This window comes from Saimiri boliviensis, chromosome 5 (assembly GCF_048565385.1).
Source record: "Saimiri boliviensis isolate mSaiBol1 chromosome 5, mSaiBol1.pri, whole genome shotgun sequence".
Classification (NCBI taxonomy): Eukaryota; Metazoa; Chordata; class Mammalia; order Primates; family Cebidae; genus Saimiri; species Saimiri boliviensis.
In genome coordinates, this window is record NC_133453.1 from 125,358,975 (window position 1) to 125,378,301 (window position 19,327).

Consider the following 19,327-nt stretch of genomic DNA (forward strand, 5'->3'; position numbering starts at 1 on the left):
TGATTAACGTTCTTTTCTCCTCGCTTCCAGATCAGTGATTGATCTAGTCTTGGTGGCTTGGCAGGTGGGGTAACCCAGACCTTAGGCTCCATCCTTAGGGATCTGAGCTCGAACTTTTCTTACCATTGCATGGTGGAGTTGCTACGTTTTCCCTTTTACTATGATCTCTTGATGAAAGACCGCTAACAGCCTCCCGGGGTGTCCCCTGCATTTCGTATACACTCGTTTCAGACCTCATTATGTAGCAGCCACCACAGTTTCTAGCGATTGTCAGGGACAATTCTCTCCACCAATCTGGTAACTGTTTTCCTTGCCTGCGGGTCCACTGGCACGAGAAACTCAAGCTTCAGTTCAGTGGAAACTTAACTGTAATCTTGCTAGAACCTCTCCCTTACTGAGAATCACAAGCTACAATCCAACAGAATTTAGAATCATGGAGGCAGGAAGCAGACTTCTGCAAGAAAGTCGTTGAGAATAATGGTGAGAGAGATCGCTGCTACGTATGCCTCTTGGGACGTTCTTGATATTGGGAACACTACACCAGGCATGACCCTCGGTTCATTATATACATTGCATTCTGGAGGAAAGAGCCCCAATTCTACGGGTGCTGTCCCCAATCTGGCACTTACTCTAAGTCTTAAGAAATAATTTCATTGTTCGTTAGGTTGGTATCTTCCAGATGCTGTGGTGTAGGTAGTCACATATTCACACCCCTTCTTTGTGTATAAAATGTATTCCTTGGTCTGAATCAATGTTGTTCAAGATTCTCTGCCAATAAGCCTGGTATTTTGTAAGACTTTCCATGGTAAGCAGGAGGAATCACAGCGGGCAAGGTAGTCACATCCCTGCATGAATTAGGTGACAATCCCTGCTAGGTGGAGGGGGCCATGGCAATCATCCTGCCACCACATGCCTGGTCGGTCTTCTTAAGGGATGGTAACCATATCAAAGGCTCAGCATCAGCCTCTGCTGGTAACACGACATTTAGCTGCCTCAGTCGTCAGACTTGCACTGATGAGAGGGACCCCCATGCCAGGGGGCCCATTTGCAACACCCTCCCTTGTTTCTGTAGCCTCTCCATTCACAGGTCCGTTGTCCAAGCACTGGAATGTCTGGAGAGCAGCTGGCTGCCATCCTCAAACTCAAACATGGCAGGGGAATGCTTCCTTTGCAATGCATGTTCTCTGGTGGGCATTCATATGACATACAAAGTTCTGCACACTTTTCCGTCTTCCCGTGGGTCCATCCTCAGGCCTTTCCTCTGTCCTTCTGACCTCTGATCTCCCAGTCTTGCTCATTTCAGGCTCTTTACCAGTCAGCCTGTGTCATCTTACTTCATCCCACATCTCCCTCCACTGAAACTTGACCATCTAGGGTGGTGAGCTCTGCGCACTGGGAGGATTTACCTTCCCGGGTGTGTTTCATGGGCAGCATTTCTGCTTGGTTTAGTGTCAACATAAGTGAGCCCCTCCATCTATGAACTAGGCCTGTTTTTCTCTTCTATCGGTTAATCACAGGGACCCCCTCTGTATTCTGCCATAGGCCATGGGTATCGTTGAGGAGGTGGTACTGGTGTGTCAAAGGTAGCAGCAGTCTCATGGGTTTGGGCTTCCCGTTGAGGCCACCTCTGAACCTTCTTGGACCCAATTCTGAATATACAATGTTCAACATGACGTAGTGCATCCGAAAAATATCAGTTCATGATACTCAGCTCCAATCTCATAGCCACTTGCAATTCTGTGGTCAGGAACTCAGGCATGCCCACTTTTTCAAGTGGCAAGCTACTCCCTGCTGCAGATGCTACAGCTTTGATCCAGAGCTCCAGGAGTCTGAGCAGAAACTCTCCCGTGGTGATGGCCAGAGAATCCACAGGCCATCCTCATTCCCTCCAGATCTTTCTAGGCATCTCAGATTCCCCAGTCACATGGCCTGAGTGGTGGGAGCTCAATATAAATTGGTGTGAATGCAAGCTTGGACTTCTTAGAGAATCCTCTCTCACTGCTGTCCTGCTCTTCCAGCATGTCTGACAAATGAATTGTAGTAATATTCCTAAGGACTATACATGCCGCTTTCAAAATCCCAAGAAGCCTACCAAAGCTTGGTTGTAGAGGTTGCAGGGTGCAGCAACCAATCTCACAGCGAATAACCTGGCAAGCCTCAGACCACTGAATGCCTGGAAGCATCACCCGTGTGACCAGCCCCTGAAGTTTCATGGCTTTTATCTCCCCTATTCCGGCAGTGTGTACTTTCCTCGGGTATCTGAAATACTTGCCACTTCTGGCTCATCAGTCCAGTTAGAATAATATCATTCATCTAGTGGGCAATCATGATGTTTGTAAATGTCAAGACAATCAGATCCCTGCAGACTCTACTAAGAGAGGAAGAGCATTAACATTGCCCTAGAGCAAGGCAGTAGACGTGGGGGCCTGTCCTTCCCACATAAAGGTGAACTGCTTTTTATTCTGCTTACTGATGGGGTTTGAAAAGAACTTATTTGCGGGCTCAACAGCCACAGTCCTAGAGCCTGAGGCTGTGTTTGCCTCTTCCAGTAAGGATGCTGTATCTGGCACAGTGGTAGCAACTGAAGCTATCATTTGGCTTAGTTTTCAGGAGTTCACCATCATCCACTATATCTGTTTAGTTTTTGCAGAAGCCTGGTACTGATATTTGCCATTCCACCCAGGAGGCAGAATGGATTCTAATTTGCCGTCTTGGCCGGGACGAGGGGCTGTTTCACGGGCTTCCACTAACCCTTGGTGCTTTCAAAACTCTTTCTCCTGGTCACACAGACCAGGAAATGAATGAGACACTCTGTCAGCTGCTAGAAATAATTCTACACTTGACAACTGGCGGAACAACGAGGTGGTAGGTCTGTGGCTACAGTGGCCCCACAGTGAGAGAATGTGGGGCAGGGCTCCAGCTGACCTTCCACACCCCCACTCTCACTGGGAGGGTGGGGGCCATATGGCATGTCAGCTCCCTCGCCATCAGTTTTAGCGTAGAACTCATATCTAAGAGTGCACAGGTACAGTTATTCTGGAAGTAGCCACAGATCCCTTCAGGGAAGGACTGGAAGAATACTGATTCCTCCCAGGGAAGCAGTAGGTCCTGGGTCTGTGAATTGACTTAACTGGAAACTGAAGGAGGAACAGCGATTTTCTGTTGCAGCAGTTGACGTTGGCCTCTGCTCATCAGAACTCCACTTTTTCCGTTTTGAAGTCAGATTACACCCTAGCCAGCTACCCATTTATCTTACCCCCTGGGAATACTATGGCCGAATGGGCATCACCATCAATCTCTGAGGCCATCCCCCTGCCATGCCAGTTGCTGCCTGTTACAACTTTCTCGCCTCTGACCAAAAGGATTCTTGCTACGTGGGAATCCTGTCACCCCCATTAACTAGAGAGCCCAGCTCTATGCAGCACGGTCTAGTGTCAATCCAGGCCAGCAGAAGACAGTGGTCACTGAGCTTCCTAAAGGTGCTAATGCCTCCGTCATCAGTGGATTTTTATTGCCTTAGTAAAGAAGCGTCTTTGGTGCATTTCCAGGGACGCTGTCACACACAAGGTGAGCTCTCTGGTCTTGCACAGTGAGTCCCTCTTACATTCCCACCTCGCTGGCTCTCCTAACCCTTCATATGTTGCCAAGGCAGGCCCAGTGTCTCAGTTTCATTTGCTGAAGACTATTGTGGTTTTTTTTGTTTTTTGTTTTTGATTTTTTGAGACGGAGTGTCTCTCTTCTTACCCAGGCTTCAGTGCAATGGCGCGATCTCGGCTCACTGCAACCTCCACCTCCCGGGTTCAAGCAACTCTCCTGCCTCAGCCTCCCGAGTAGCTGAGACTACAGGCGCGTGCCACCACACCCAGCTAATTTTTGTATTTTTAGTAGAGATGGGGTTTCACCATGTTGACCAGGATGGTCTCGATCTCTTGACCTCCCAAAGTGCTGGGATTATAGATGTGAGCCACTGCGCCTGGCCTGAAGCCTATTGTCGAGTGAAAGCTTGGAGGAGCCATTCCAGCAGCAAATTCAACTGGCTCCCCCTGAGTTTAGCAGATTATTAAACCCTGAGTCAGGGAGAGTGCCTTTACGTCAATAAACTCTCCCAACACAGCCTTATATTCTGCTTGTCACCCTTCCCTGCCCCAAGTCCTCAAGATACTGGGGCATTTGCTCCCTAGTTTCTATTAGTACATATTAGCCAGTCCTTGAAATTCTTTGAGTTATGTGGACTGTTTCTTCCCAAAGTAAGGACTCTGGGTCCCCGTTCTGCTCATACTGAAGCTGGACCCCGGTTATTGATCTGGAGGCGACGAGGAAAGATGGGGGCAGATCTTGGCGAGGACAAGAATCATCCTGCAAAGTTTTATGTCAGGGGTTGGCAAACTACAGCCCGAGGGCCAAATCCGGCCCACCATCTGTTTCTAAATAAAGTTTTATTGGAACACTTCCATGTTCATGTGTTTCTGTATTGCCTACAGCCGCTTTCAGACTAAAACAACAAAGCCAAAAAGTTGTCTTAGAGGCTGTGTGGTCTGCAAAGTCGAAAAAATTTGTTACCTGGCCCCTGACAGGAAATGTTTGCTTACTCCTGCTTTGTCCAGGAGTCAGTGGGTTTATGTTATCTAAAAAAACTTACAAAGAAGAGGGCAAGGAAGTAGGGCATGCTCCGGTAGAGAACCAGACTGGTTTTTGTTCAGCCTTCCAGCACTGCCATTTACTAACTGTGAGATCTTGGGCAAGTCATTCAGAGTGCCAGCTCCTACCCTTCCTGTTTCACCAAATCGTCAGAAAGGTCAAATAAGACAGTGGACACAAAACCACCCGGCAACGGTAATGTGCTATAAAAGCGGGAGGTCTAGCTCACGCCTGTAATCCCAGCACTTTGGGAGGCTGAGGCAGGCGGATCACGAGGTCAAGAGATCAAGACCATCCTCGCCATGATGAAACCCCGTCTCTACTAAAAATACAAAAATTAGCCAGGTGGGTGTGGTGGCACGTGCCTGTGGTCCCAGCTACTCGGGAGGCTGAGGCAGAAGAATCGCTTGAACACAGGAGGTGGAGATTGCACCACTGCACTCCAGCCTGGCAACAGAGCAAGACTCTGTCTCGAAAAAAAAAACGGCACACAAAAAAACGAGAGGTCTAACTGTTCGCTCCTCAGTATGCTGACCTTCCAACCCACAGCAAGGGGAAAAATTCTTCCTCTGTAATGATGTAAGAATGTGGGTGTGTGAAATTCCTCTCTGCTCACACCGCTCTGTAGAGATCTTCCTTACGCAGCTTCGGTCCGCAGGCCCTGCTCAGAAGGCTGGAACGTCAGCTCCTTTTGCCAAGCTGGGTTGCACCTTCTGCCTCGGCCAGTCCCCGTTCCTCCCATCGGACGCACAAATCACCCATGGGCTTTTCAGAGACCTGCAGAATCTATGACCCGAGTGCAGAGGAGCCGCTTCGAGCCGAAGACACTGACTCCCGAGGTGGTCGGAGGCATAGGGCATCTGCAAAGAGATGATATTTAAAGCTGTGAGAGGGATTTTAATGACATCATTTGAAGGAGAAAAGAGAAGTCAGCCCCAGAGAGAAACTTCAGGGATGCCTAAATGGGAGTGAGTGAAAGGAGAAAAGAACTGAGCTAAGGAGACAGAGAAGGAGTGGAAGAACTCAGAGAGAGAAAGGCCCCTGGAAGCCAGAAACCCCGGGCCCAGATCTAGGATGGTCAGTTCTTTGCTGTGTGGCTTTGCATAAATCACTTGACCTCTCTGGGCTTTTATTCTTCTCACCTTTAAAATGCAAGTGGTGAGAATCCCTGCCTCCCAGGCTTGTTGTGAGATTCGAAAGAGAAAGGATGCATAGGACCACATGAAATGTTCTAAAGGCATAGCGTCTTTCCCAGGGCAGGGAAGAAGGGCCCACAGCGTCTCTGCATTCACATTTTTACCTCACCGTCAATCTCCCTTGTGGCCTCTGTAATTACATTGTCCTAATACAACTTCAATTAGAAAGATACAAGAAAACTTGATTCGATATAGATTTCTTTGCTAATTCAAGTACAGAGCTTCTCTCAAAAGCTCTGTTGCTTTTGATTGCTTTTTCCTGAATAACCTGCATTCCTACGAAGGCAACGAACAGTCTTTAATGCCTAGCAATGCATTTCCAACTGCACGATGCATCCTGTAATAGGGACAGGTCAAGGAGTTACAGTCTGCAAATGCAGAGAAAGACTTTTCTTGATGAGCAAAGGTTCATTTGAGGCACGACTTTGGAACACTGCTTCTCAGTTCAGTTTGGCACTGTCAGATATCCAGCGCCAAATCTTCGAACCAAAGGATGTCCTCACAAGTTTCTATAGATAAAACCATTATAGGAAATCAATGTGCTCCTGCATTCTCCATTATAACACAGCCGCAGTACCCCAGATGTAGCCAGGGGAACCGAGAGGTCATGATTGGAGGTGAGGTAATGGAGGATCCATGTTCCCTTTGCAAAGTCACAAACACTGCTGGGAGTTCATACCAATGGGTCCACTCGATGTTAATTTGCTGGACAATTGTTTCCCAGTGTAAGCCTTAGTTTGCTCACGTGTAAAATAAGGTCATTGGAACAGATTTATTATACATCTCTTTTAAAAAGAGTATTCCGTGTTCTTTATTGAGCATTCAACCAAATGAAAGCACTTTGCCTGAATGTTTTCCTCAGCCTTCTGCTTTTATTAGAAAGTTTTGGTTCGCATTGTGAGGAAAGAATGCCTTTGGTTTGCCTGGAGCCTGCTGACGGCTATGTATTATGGGTGAAATTGTGTTAATACTGAAAAGACCAAGGTTCTGGTTCGGCTGCAGCGAAAACTCGCCATGTGACTGTAAATTAATCATTTTGCTGTTCTGAGCCCAATTTTCCCGAACTTTAAAATAAGCTAGAGGACACATAAGAAATCGGTAACCTTAGCTGCCCCTATAGAGGCATAAACTAATTACCCAAAGATCCATTTTAGGGAATTTTGGGCTGAGTTCAGATAAGAGGTACACTCGATTGGATTGGTATTCTTCACTATACCCTATGCCCCTTTCCTACCGATGAATTTTTCACTGCACACGTATACCACCGATGTGTTAAGCAAATAACTGTTTAATTTGAAAAATAAGTTCATATGCCTGGGAGGTTTCCATATTTCCTTCCAGAAACATAGCCCATCATTCTATATGCTTCGAATGGTTTATAGCGTTCCCTTTCTTTATCAACCTCCTGGTTAAATAAACAAGACTTTGAATAGCATAGAGTCATAGAAAACTAGGTAAAATGATAATTAAAGCAACGCATTCTAATTCAGGATATAAATAATTGTGAAAAGAGCCAGTTCTTCCCATTGGAGTGGAGCCTCCGTTCCTCATTCCTGACGGGATAGGAGACGGTGAGGCTGTCATCTCATTGCATCTTCCTAATTGGTGAGAGCATTTGAAGGACGACTGTGATGTGGTCAGGGAAAGAGCACAACTATCACAAAGACAGCCCGCATGCCAGACAGGAAGTTCACAGCAGCTGCACCGAAACTGGCTTAGTTGATACAATAAATTCCATCACTAGCTGAATTGAACAGGAAATAACTGTTATTGGGACCTAGGAGATACTGTTTGAAGATTTCCCATAGGTGTGTAAGCTTTAAATTGTGGAAAACATATAAGATTCTCACAGATGCATATAGATGAATCACAGCCCAGGATAAAGGAAAAATAAAATTATGAAAGTTGGCAGCCGCCGCTCAGAAGCAATGATTGGCAAGTACTTCAATCTAAATTATAATTTCCCAGGTCTATCACAATACATCTCCAGAAACATGTCCTGCCTTTTTAATGAAAATATATTGACAGGAATGTCACATCTATGCCATGGTGTTTCCTGTGTCTTTTGACTCCTGATGTCAAAGCATTCTCTTTATATTTGTCTTACTGATTTGCAGCCTAGGAAGGAGCAGCATGATGGTTGCTCACAATTAGCAATAGCAAAGGAACTTTCTGAATCCAGGACTGATTATTTTATTTAATCACTTAAGGTATGCAGGAACAAAATAGTTGCTGCCATATTAGATAACTCACCTGGGGTCACACAGCCATCTAGGGGAAAAGGAGGAAGTGGAGCCAGTTCAATACATCTTTTTTTTTTTTTTTTGAGACGGAGTTTTGCTCTTGTTACCCAGGCTGGAGTGCAATGGCGCGATCTCGGCTCACCGCAACCTCCGCCTCCTGGGTTCAGGCAATTCTCCTGCCTCAGCCTCCTGAGTAGCTGGGATTACAGGCACGCACCACCATGCCCAGCTAATTTTTTGTATTTTTAGTAGAGACAGGGTTTCACCATGTTGACCAGGATGGTATCGATCTCTTGACCTCGTGATCCACCCGCCTCGGCCTCCCAAAGTGCTGGGATTACAGGTTTGAGCCACCGCGCCCGGCCCAATATATCTTTATGGTTCCCAACAGCTCCCCATTTCTGGCAGGTGTACGTGTAACACTTCTGGCTATGGGAGGATAATTAGGGCCAGCAATAAAGGTAAATTCTTCCACAAAGGAGCTAGGCAGTCAACAGAAATGGAGAATGCAAATGGAGGACTTTATCCTGGGCAGTTCACGGTTCCAAATGTTATCCTTTAAATCGTTTTATCTTTTTGAACGATGAGGAGATTCAGAGGAGCTTATTGGAAGGAACTGGATGATATGCAGCCAGGCAGAACACCTGTTACCAAGGGACGGGGACAACGGGCCCTGTCCTAACAGATCTTCAGTGGGAAGGCACTGAGAGCGGATGCAAGGAAGACACAGAAGCTATGCTGAAGTGGGAGGAGGCCCCTGCATGGGGCTACATGCACTGGGACTGGCCTCTGACCTCCAATGACTCCAGGGGAACAGGTGAGTTGAATTCTCAAGGAACAGTCTGCTCTCTCCACAGGCCTCTGGAATCCCAGCAGGAGGAGACCCCTTGACCCCCACAGACACTTGAGTTAGCAGGGAGAGGCTGCTGGGAGAAGTGGTCGAGGCAGCAAATTCAGCCTGAGTGGAGCCCAGAGGGTTTGCTTTGGGGGCATTCACCATGAAGCATGGCCAGGGACAGTCATTCTTCTGGGCTCGACTTGCTCCCATAGCAGACTTTAGCCCTGGCGTAACTATTGAACTAAATTCTTCAGGGTGGTCTTGCCTGTCAGATGAGGCCAGTTCAACCACCTGAGCACCCCGTGGTTTTCTGGCCTCTCCTGGGGACCCAGCCCGGCTGTACTAGCTTGCAGCACTTGGGTAGCCCTGGGGATTAAGCCTTGGGTGACCCTGGGTACTCCAGCAAGGCAGCCCCTATGGACACACACCAGCCCACCCACTCCCTTCCCCTACTGCATAGTCTAATATCAGGAGGATATTATTATTTTCTTGCAAAGGGTGGCTGAATTCTCTTGAAGTTGCAGAGCAAAATCAGTCATAGTTGTGGCAAAACCTTTGTACTGGGCCGGGCACAGTGGTTCACGCCTGTAATCCCAGCACTTCGGGAGTTCGAGACCAGCCTGACCAACATGGTGAAATCCCATCTCTACTAAAAATACAAAATTGTATTTTTACAGGCGTGGTGGTATGCGCTTATAATCTCAGCTACTCAGGAGGCTGAGGCAAGAGAATTGCTTGAACCCGGAGGCGGAGGTTGCAGTGAGCTGAGATTGTGCCATTGCACTCCAGCCTGGGCAACAGAGTAAGACTCTGTCTCCGAAAAAACTTTTGGAAAAGTATGTGATGAATCTGGATGAGGGTTCTACTTGATTGCATTGTGAAGAGAGGCAACTTACTGGGGTACATTCAGGCCAGGTTCCTTGGGGCTGGCTGCATCTTTCCTTCCACAACACTCTAGGGGCTCATGTCCAAGACTGTCAAAGCCATAACAAACACAGCACTCCCAGAAAAGGTCAAGAGGCATGAAACAGAAATTTTAATCACAGGCCTGTATGCTGAGAACATAGAGACCCAGAGATAGCTCAGATGACTCAACGAACAAAATTCCCGTGCTATGGCAGGAAAACTTATTTTTGTGTGTGCGTAGTAAGGTAACACTTTAAAAAAAAATCGTAGAAAAAAATCATCAATGATCACTTTCCCTTCTGCACCATACCTTTGAATTCTTGTTCATATGCCAAAGTAGGTATTTTCTTTGTTGCAACGGTAATACGCCATATGATTCCTTTGCAGTTTTTGTTAATGCAGCATATCAGAAATTTGTTTCTCTTTCAGATACTAATTTCGTTTTAGTGGTCCTGGAACACACCCCTTTAAGTGGTGAATACAGCATATTTTTCAAAATTCTTTTCTTAATATTGGAAACTTGTTTCTATCATAGCTAAAGTTGCCCACAGACACCACTAAGGAGAGGTTTTGGAAGATGTCTTTCTTGGCTTCCTACTCTGTGTTTTAATAAATCAGTCTTAAAATTCTCAGTTCAGCCCTGAATTGGCAGCTGGTATGGAAATTTCTTGCCTGGCACATCTGGAAAGGAGGGGCTGGTTTGTGATTGAACATATTTCTCAGTCAAAATTATTGGCTAGCCAGGATCCACTGCACGTTAGGAGAAATCCCCAGCTTGCCAGCTCTGTGATCTCTTTCCAGGGGTCCTAAGTCGTTCATCTTACCAGGACAGAATCACTTCATTAATAATGGTGACCCAGTCTGATGGGGCCATTCTTCAGCTTCGTGGTACCGCAGAGATCTTCAAATATCTTGTGGAATTTGATCCGCTTATGGCAAATATAGGGCTGAAGGGAAAACTCGTTATGCAAATAATCTGAGATATTGAAGGGCATTAAAATAGCAAATGGGAAAAATTCAGGTTAAATCTAACAACAGACCTCTGAGTCTGGGTGCCACAAATTCACAGCAGTCAGAGAGGCCGGCTGAGACTGTGGTGGTTGGCTGAGGAACACAGTGGTTCTGTCTTCTCAGCTTGCACGAATGCCCAGTCTTTAGGACCATGGACTCCCAGTCGTGACATGGTAAAAGAGGCCATTAGTGTCCCCTCTTCTCAGCATTCTCACTCCATCCATTTGGACACAGGGGAGGCCTATGACACCAGCCGACAATGAGCCCTTTCCCCAGGGGATCTGGACAATCTCTACCTTCCCAGGGGCTTGTAAAGTTTTCCTTTACACAGACAGCTGCCGGGCATGACATGTGCAACACAGGCACCGTGAGCCTGGCTTTGTCCCCCCACAGAGAGGGCCGGCAGGCTCCAACACAGGCGGGTACTCCGTTCAAGTTCCCTTCTTGGCAGGAGGCGGCTGTCATCTTTTCTGCCCACTCAGACGTAGGGTTTTGAGTTGCAAGTATCAATTCAATTACATCTCACCTCTTAACAATCACAAGAACGTAAAATACATAGTTTAGGAAGCTGTCAGCGTAAGCATCTGTCTAGTAAATTGCAGAGAGTTCCAGGCATCACTGTAGGATGAGTCTTATCAACCAAGGTTAGTAATCCTTTCTCATCAGCGCCATATTTCTCCGCCAGGGCTGGGCTTAGAAATCAGCTGTGACATTTGTAAAATATGTGGGTCCTGAAGACGATCTTCTCCTCCAAAGCTGCAGGTCTTCCTGCTGAAGTGGCTTGTTAGTGTCTGACTCTGCGTGGTAGATGTCTCCTGAAAGGGCTTCCTCCTTCGTTCATTGGAGATCTCCTCCCTGGCCATCTCCTGTGTCTTCCGTCAGCGTCCCTGCATCCTTTTTGTGAGGCTGCTGCAGCTGTGGTTAGAAATCCTCCGTCTGCTGCGGCAGGACCAGAGTGTCTCTGTTTTATTGTTTGATCCCCTCTGCGGTGTGGGCTCTCTGCTTGTCCGTCTTTAAAAGTAAGGAGCAAACACACACAGTGAGGTCAAAGGGAAAGCTGCCAGGCTGAGAGCCGCCACGGGGCCTGACCATCAGGCTATTTGGTTTGATGCTCTGGATTAAAAGCTGGTTCCTGGTTGATACAAAAGCACATGTTGAAAATGCTGGCAGAGACTTGAAAAATAGCTGCTTCTTAAGGATTTTGAACGCTGGCTCGGCAGCGCTGTTGACAGTGTTTATCTGCGCTTTCCATGAAGCCACATTTTTACTAAGCGAAGATAAACTTTGGTCCAGTTATGGAATTATCATCCATTCTAAATGACTGTCATCCAAGTTAATGAGGTTTTACTATACTGCGGAGCGCAGATGCGAGGACTGTGGAACGGTAAAATTAATCAGGTGATTCTCCTAGGAGATAAACGATGGTAAGGCTGTCAGTTGTTTATGGGAATCGGAGTACAGAGCCCCACTGCTCTGGTCACACGCAGCTGCATTTAAGGTAAAAATGTAGAATTGCAGACTAGAGAGAAATTTAAAGACTGTCTTGCCCAGATCTTCCATTTATTGGTAAAAATGGAAACCAGAGAGGTGAAATGCTTGTTCAAAGTCACAGAACAAAGCTATGAAGAGCTAAAAACAGAAGTTATTCAAGTAAGATGTTTAGGTGTAAACTGTGTTTTAAAAACACCACTGTGGCTGGGTGCGGTGGCTCATGCCTGTAATCACAGCACTTTGGGAGGGTGAGTTGGATGGATCATCTGAGGTCAGGAGTTCAAGACCAACCTGGCCAACATGGTGAAACCCTGTCTCTACTAAAAATACAAAAATTAGCCGGGGGTGCTGGTACATGCCTGTGATGTACCTCGGGAGGTACTAAGGCAGGAGAATCACTTGAACCTGAGAGACAGAGGTTGCAGTGAGCTGAGATCATGTCGTTGCACTCCAGCCTGGGCAACAAGACAAAAACTCTGTCTTGAATAAATAAATAAATAACCCACTGCTTTGAAGATTGGTTTAGTGGCATTAACATGGTTTAGCAGTCCCCTGCACCCACTCTGTCTATCCACAAACTTCATAGAAAAGAAAATAATGTTTTATAAACTATTCACCCTTGCAAACCACGTGGGGTACTCTCAATGTTGAATCTGTGATGGGTCCTTGAAAGATGACAGCAGAAAGCCACTGAGGAAAGCCCTAAGATAGCAGAGGGAAGGACAACTTGGGACACCATGGCTCAACAACCTGGGGCAGCAAAATGGGCAAAATGCTGAAGATGTGCTTTGTCAGGAGGTGGTAAAAACTGGGGACAGAAGGGAACCCAAGAGTGGCAGCAGAAATGCTGTTTCCCTCCAGCCGGAAGAGCGGGTGTAGGTGCGTGGACTGGAAAGGACAGGCAGGGCCCTGGGAGAACAGGGGACACTAATGCCCAGATGGACAGCTGCCCTGGGAGCCCAGCCAGCTGGCCTCACTCCGTTGAGCACAGTACATTCTGCAGGGATGATTCTTCCATCTTCTCAGCCCAGCAGGAGATCGATTAACTGAAAGTCTTGGCTAAGAAGACCAGCCTGCAGTTAAAGCCAGCAAACATTTGCAGAAAGCAAACCTCATGCACAAGAGTCAGTGCATCCAAGCAAAGGAAGAGTTTAATTCTAAAGGAACACATCGACCCTACAGGGACTTCAGATATAGTGTGATGGGTGTTGGTTCATGCCTCGGCCAGGCCGTAGATTACCCTTCTTACCTATCGTGGGGATGGAGAGCAGTGGCGTGGTGAGAGGGCAAGACCTCACAGGAAAAGGGATCACAGGAAAGCTGGGAGGCAGAGCATTCCTGCCCCAGGAGTATCCTCAGACTGAGCTGATGAAGTGGGAACTAACCAATCACGGGAGTCCTGGAATCATTTCTGCTGTCCTGGAACTCTCAGAAGCCTCGTGACTCAAGATAGTCTCCACTGATATTTAAACTGAAACAGACGACCACCAGTGTCAGCTGGTCCAAAACTTCAGGTAAGACCTGAAGGGGCTTGGACTTTGCAGTTGCAGCCCATGACTGGCAGCTGGCCAACTGTGTAAGTGTCCCCCAGCATGCCCTCTAGAGATACCAGGTTTCTTTCTTTATCTAGAAATGACTGCGATCGGAAGCTGGTAATACGCAGCCCTTTTTTTTTTGTTAGTTTCTTTTTTTTTATTGCATTTTAGGTTTTGGGGTACATGTGATGAACATGCAAGATTGTTGCACAGGTACACACTTGGCAGTGTGGTTTGCTGCCTTCCGTCCCCTCACCTGTATCTGTCATTTCTCCCCATGCTATCTCTTCCCACCTCCCCACCCCTCCGTCCCTCCCCTATTTCCCCCAACAGACCCCAGTGTGTAGTGCTCCCCTCCCTGTGTCCATGTGTTCTCATTGTTCAACACCCGCCTATGAGTGAGAATATACGGTGTTTGATTTTCTGCTCTTGTGTCAGTTTGCTGAGAATGATGGTTTCCAGGTTCATCCATGTCCCTACAAAGGACGTGAACTCATCGTTTTTGATGTACGCAGCCCTTTTTGAAGAGAGAGCTTTGCTGTCTCTACACCATAGCTTCATGTTCTGTCTGCCTCCCCAAACAGCGGATAGTTAGGATAGAAGAAAGATATTTTATAACTAAGAAGATCTTGAAAATAAAAACATGAATGCTAAAATAAAATGTTTAACAAACGAGCTGAATAGAATGAATAGGATTGAAGAGTGGATTAATAAAGTAGAAGATGGAACGGAGGCATTCTCTCAAATCATGGTTAAAGGGGAAAAAAAACACATAGCATAAAGGGGATGTTCAGAGACATACAGGATAAATCCAAAGGTCCCAAATCTCCTTAATAGCAGTTTTAGAAGAAGAGACTAGAAAGAACGGCGGTGAGAGGAATACAAAATCTGAGGAGAAAAGCTTAATTGTCTACAACCATAAAAAGATTGAAAAGACCTACTGTTTACCAAGTAGGATGAATCAAAAAGCAAATCAACAAACAATACCTGAACCAAATGTAGCGAAATTTTCAAACATCAAAGAGAAAGAGAATTCTTTAAAATTCCAGAGAATAAAGATAGACTATTTATGTATGAATGAGAAGCAAATTTACCTCGGTTAACGCTAAGTAGAAGAAGACAATGAGGAAAAATTTGTAAGATGCTGAAGGAGGGGAAAGAAAACTTTTGATGCTAGAATGTTACATCCATTCGATTGTTATTCTATGCTGAAAAAACTCCCATCCTATAGGGAGAAACGGATATACAAATTTTTTTTTTTTTTTTTTTTTTTGAGACGGAGTTTCACTCTTGTTACCCAGGCTGGAGTGCAATGGCGCGATCTCGGCTCACCACAACCTCCACCTCCTGGGTTCAAGCAATTCTCCTGCCTCAGCCTCCTGAGTAGCTGGGACTACAGGCACGCACCACCATGCCCAGCTAATTTGTGTATTTTTAGTAGAGATGGAGTTTCACCTTGTTGACCAGGATGGTCTCGATCTCTTGACCTCGTGATCCACCCGCCTCAGCCTCCCAAAGTGCTGGGATTATAGGCGTGAGCCACGGTGCCCAGCCAGGATATACAAATTTTTAATAAGGACTCAGATAATTTGCCTACACCATTAGACAGTGTTGGGTATTTTATCAAGCAGTGATTCTCAAACTATCTGATGTGAAATACCACTATTAAAAACATTTCCAATTTACTCAAATCAATGCTTTTATACAGCAAAAGAAAATAAATTATTGGGTAAATAATTACAGCAATTGCAAATTATTGCAGCTATAGACCTGGAGGGAGCTTGGTTGTCCCTCTAGAGATACCAGGTTTCTTTTTTATCTAGAAATGACTGCAAGTGGAAACTGGTAATATGTGAGCACTTCGTAAATTCCTATTGAGTAAATGAATGAAATTGTAACCTCCTGAGAATTGAAGCTTGCTTTCCTAACCGTAATTGATAAAAGGCTAATTGCTTGATGGCGTGTACAAACTCACCTGAAAAGGACTTGTATAGACAAATCTTCCTGACCTGTCCTTGCCTCAGTTCATCGTCACCTCTTTTAAACCAAAAGGTCTACAAGGAGTGGCCACTGTCTTTTTCGGGCCATTTTGGGGTGGAGATGCTGGATATAATCAAGCCAATAATTCAGGACTTAATTCCCTTCATGTTGTGGTTTTTCGCTCCTGCACCAGAGTATGAAATAGCTTCCAGGAGCTCCAGCTCTAAGCTTGAAAGAGTCTGTATGATTGTAATCACATGGTAACAACACTGAGAATCTAAACTGGGCGTCTGCTCTATTCTCACCACTTAATTCCTCTTTTAGCAGTTTAACAGATACACGTTAGAGTCTTCCATTATATGTGGAATTAAATTCTCCTCTTCAAATGCTGTAAGTAACATCAGTTAAAATAAAGCTTGAATAAACCATCAGAGAAAAGGAATAAAGTAAAAATATTGTAGTAATAAAATAGACACGCCAAAATGTCAGCCAGCACTGTTTATTATTAAATTCAACGTACATAAAATTACTCTGTCAAAGGGCTGTGGAAGTTTCTGAATGCTTACTCTGATTTGTGAATTTCTGCTGTTACGGACAGGTAGCAGTCTGTGAGTCGGCACCAGCCCAGGATGATGACAGTGACCTCCTTATGGAGGGCGCAGTGACCTGCCTGAAGACTTACCCAGAGTGAGCAGCAAAGGAAGGACTTATCTCAGGTTTTCTCCCTCCAGGTCCAGGAGGTTTTTGCTCCTGCATTTCTGCCCCTGCATCTACCTGAAACCGGTCTCTCTCCTTTCAGCCACAGCAGAAATGTGGTGCCTGGGGTGGGCGGCAGATCTCTCCAGACACAGCAGGTCAAGCTCCGATTGAACACCTCTTGGATTTCAAGTTCTAGGGTAAAGGGGTGAAGCGGTCATGCTGCCTCCTCCTACTCTTAGAAATGGGCTCCAAAGGGGCAAAAGCAATATGGAATCCATCTTTTTTTTTTTTTTTTTTTTTTTTTTTTTTTTTTTTTTTTGAGACAGAGTTTAGCTCTTGTTACCCAGGCTGGAGTGCAATGGAGCAATCTCGGCTCACTGCAACCTCCGCCTCCTGGGTTCAGGTAATTCTCCAGCCTCAGCCTCCTGAGTAGCTGGGATTACAGGCACGCGCCACCATGCCCAGCTCGTTTTTTGTATTTTTAGTAGAGACGGGGTTTCACCCATGACCAGGATGGTCTCGATCTCTTGACCTTGTGATCCACCCGCCTCGGCCTCCCAAGGAATCCATCTTTGATGAAACATGGAGTAAGTGAATGAGGGAAGGCTTCCAAAGGCAGTGAAAGGCATATGAATGTGAGGGGTAATGGACGATCCCGAGAGGGGATACCTGCCCACAAATCCCAGACAAACCGAGCACTTCTCCAGAGAAGGCAACATGGACTCAGCCCCAAACGCGGAAATGCCTTCTTTGGAGGAAAGGGGAAAGGACGGGTCACCTGGTGGTGGGAACTTGCTTGAAGCTAATTTGACGTGGAGAGAAATAGTGGGAATTTGAGTGGGCGGAGACACATGGTATATGCAGTCAGCAGCCTGTTGTCAAGGTGAGGTGAGGAGAGAGACAGCACTGGGAGCAGCTGGCGAGAGCTGGCCTCTGCAAAGGGAAGGGACTAAGTGTGAATGTTGAAACAGCCCCCATTCCCAACATCTCACCTTATATGACCTGTGAACAGAGAAGGGGTCTGCCAAACTCCAGTGAGGCCCCAGATGCCATCCCCAAACCTTCAGTGAATAACTTTTCTCGAGGAGTTAAGATCTTACTCGTTGACAGGAGGCACCACTGTAAAACATCCCTTCCCAGCCAGAGGGTTCAGCTATTCAGGCCAGATGCAGTAGCTCACACCTGTAACCCCAACATTTTGGGAGGCCCTTGCAGGTGGATCACTTGAGGTCAGGAGTTCAAGACCAGCATAGCCACATCGTGAAACCCCGTCTCTACTGAAAATACAAAAAATTAACGGAGCATGGTGGTGGGCACCTATAATCCCAGCTGCTAGGGAGGCCGAGGCAGGAGAATCACTTGAACCCAGGAGGTGGAGGTTGCAGTGAATTGCAATCATGCCGTCGCATTCCAGCCTGGGCAACAAGAGCGAAACTCCGTCTCAAAAAAAAAAAAAAAAAAAAAAAAAAAAAAAAAAAAAAATTCAGATATGCAGAGACAGCATCACTCAGAAACGAATAACAAGAAATGTAAAAGAAAAAAAACAGACAGCAAATGAAGAACATTCACTGGAAAAACGTTGCCACAGAATTGTGCCGAGTACGTGCCACAGTTTCAAAAAGCATCGCGAAGTGACCACTTGTATGTAACTAAAGCTTAAAGAGCAGATACGAGAGGGAAGTATGGCCGAGCCACAGAGGAAGGTAAAAAATGGGCAGGTGGAACAAGAGGAAATAAAATCATAGCAGAACTGAAGTCTCAATTGGAGGAGCGTGTATATTGGTGTAACCTCAAGGGAAGGTACATTTCAATATTGACGAATTAAAATTTCATATGCCCTTTGATTCAGCAGTTCGACCTTTTCCTACAGGCATTTACTCACAAACGTGTGAAATAATGCCTTTGAGTCTGTTAATTGCACCGACACTTATAACAGCAACACTTTTGGAATGACCTATATATATTTCCTCAAACTCATTAAATAAATTACAGTTATATCTACAATGAAGTATTATGCAATCATAAAACATAAAATAACTGCATGTGACTCTATATGTATCTCAAAATAAAAAGTTTAAAAATAAGGCTGCCTTACAAATACTGTTAATCTCCAAAATATTAGTCAGCAACAGACTATGCTGACCTGCTTTTATTTTCTCAGTCTATCTCTGGGGGGACATTTAAGAAACTGGTAAAACAATTGTCTCTGGACAAGGTAACGAGCTGGTTTCGTTTGAATGCTGTAACATTTTATACCATTGTATTGTCACCTATTCAAAACAATAAAACTATTTAAGAATAACTAGGCCGGGCGCGGTGGCTCAAGCCTGTAATCCCAGCACTTTGGGAGGCCGAGGCGGGTGGATCACGAGGTCAAGAGATCGAGACCATCCTGGTCAACATGGTGAAACCCCGTCTCTACTAAAAATACAAAAAAAAAGTAGCTGGGCATGGTGGTGCGTGCCTGTAATCCCAGCTACTCGGGAGGCTGAGGCAGGAGAATTGCCTGAACCCAGGAGGTGGAGGTTGCGGTGAGCCGAGATCGCGCCATTGCACTCCAGCCTGGGCAACAAGAGCGAAACTCCGTCTCAAAAAAAAAAAAAAAAAAAAAAGAATAACTGACACTCCCGTGATGCATTTATGGACCGTCCTCTTCAGTGTCCCCACACCATCGCGCACTCCTTGGTCACCCTGAGTCATCAGGACTTTCTTGGCATCTGCCTTTCCCAGCAGACAGTGAGACTTTTGAGGGCAGAGGCCACGTGCCTCTCATCTCAGATCGGTATAAAC